The following is a 1,764-nucleotide window of genomic DNA, read 5'->3' on the forward strand; positions in this document are numbered from 1 at the left end:
ACTGTGTGGATATGCCACAATTTGTTTATCCACTCACTGGTTGATGGACATTTGGGTTGTTTCCACTTTTTAGCTAATGAATAATATTGTTATGAATATCCATGTGTTAGGTTTTGTGTGGACATATGTTTTCATTTCTCTTGAGTATATAACTACGAGTGGAATTCCTGGGTCATATGTTAACTCTGTTTAACTTTTTGAGAAACTGTCAAACTGTTTTCCAAAGCTGTTTGGAAAAGCATTTGGGGAAAGTCTGGAGCCCCCAGTAAAAAAGCAGGAAGGTCTCTGCTGTGCCCATCACAGAATGGGAAAGAGGGCTCTCAATAGATCATTACTTTCTTTCTCCCCTGGGCTTCTTGAGCTTATCTAAGTTTTTCAGGATGATGTCATATAGCACAACATAAGCACTGTGGATCTCCATGACCATCAGCTGGATGTCCTGGTACTCTGCTTCATCCAGCTCATGCACGAGATGCCAATAATCACCCACATGGGGCTGCTTGGCTGCTGTAGTTATTGCATCACCATGCTCAGAGAAACGGAGATTTGAGTGTGGAAGCTGGTCAGCAGCTCAAATACCTTCTCCTGGACAGCCACTCCAAAATTGTTCCCATCCTCAATCCGAGGTATCTGCAGTTACAACCAGGTGATGACCAGGTTGAGCTGCTCAGTGACATTCTTGATTTCAGGCTTCAAGCACTGCAGAAGGACCATGATCTTTTCATTGCAGTTCATTGGACCTCAAGGAGGACCTTTGTCTTCAGCTTCTCCTTTCTTCTTGTCTTCCTTGTCTTCCTTTTCCTGTTGTTTCTTCTGCTCCTCTTTCTCTTTCTTCTTGACTGGATCAGGCACTGGGATGTCCAATGGGGCCTTCAGATTGCTCAGGTTGCCTTCATTGAGAGCTGGCTCCTTTAAAAATGCATCCAGCTCAGAAATCTTCTTGGGGAAATAGCTCCTGAGCAGGTTCTCTCTCTTGGTACAGAGGTCTTCATGAAACACATCCACCTGTGGGGCACAGGCGTCCCTTCAGAAACCTGGCTTTAAGGCCAGTTCATTTGAGAGCAGTTCCCTTAGGGTTATGTAGGGTCTGACCTGGATTCCTCCAAGGCCAGACCTTGGCTTGGGCCTCGGGCTGGACCCTGAGTGTGGCTGTGGCCAGGGCAGGGGGACCTAGCATTGTATGAGGAGCGGTATTCATTCTTCTTTAAATGTGTTTGGTAGAGTTCAGCAGTAAAGCCATTGGGTTCTGGGCTTTCCTTTACTGAGAGACTTTTTTTTTTTTATAGCTTTGATCTTGTTACTTGCTGTTGGTCTGTTCATATTTTAAATTTCTTTATGGTTCAATCTTGGTAGATTGTCCATGTCTAGGAATTTGTCCATTTCTTCTAGATTTTCCAATTTATTGATATATAGTTGCTCATAGGAGCCACTAATGATCCTTTGAATTTCTGCAGTATAATTTGTAATGCCGCCTTTTTCATTCTCTGATTTTATTTACTTGGCTCTTCTCTCCTTTTTAATTAGTTACTCTAGCTAAAGTCTTGTCTATTTTAAGTTTTCAAAAAAACAACTTCTCATTTCATTGATCTTTTGTATTGTTTTCTTCATTTCTATTTCATTTATTTCTTCTCTGGTTTTTTATTATTTCCTTTCTTCTGTTAATTTTGGGTTTCGGTTGTTTTTGCTTTTTTTGTTCTTTAAGATGCATTGTGGCTGGGTGTGGTGGCTCATACCTGTAATCCCAGTACTTTGGGAGGCCGAGGC

At 42.0% G+C, this 1,764-nt stretch overlaps 1 pseudogene across 1 annotated transcript; it reads right to left on the reverse strand.

The window, feature by feature from the left end:
- Window positions 1-241: 241 nt before the first annotated feature.
- On the reverse strand, window positions 242-1,198 carry LOC108286153 (annotated as a pseudogene). Its single transcript, XR_001817827.2, has 2 exons — window positions 1,115-1,198; window positions 242-1,005 (listed from the first exon to the last, which is right to left on the reverse strand). The product of XR_001817827.2 is annotated as a proteasome activator complex subunit 1-like (transcript).
- Between the last annotated feature and the right edge of the window lie 566 nt (window positions 1,199-1,764).

Source organism: Cebus imitator, unplaced genomic scaffold, assembly GCF_001604975.1.
Source record: "Cebus imitator isolate Cc_AM_T3 unplaced genomic scaffold, Cebus_imitator-1.0 Scaffold314, whole genome shotgun sequence".
Lineage (NCBI taxonomy): Eukaryota > Metazoa > Chordata > Mammalia > Primates > Cebidae > Cebus > Cebus imitator.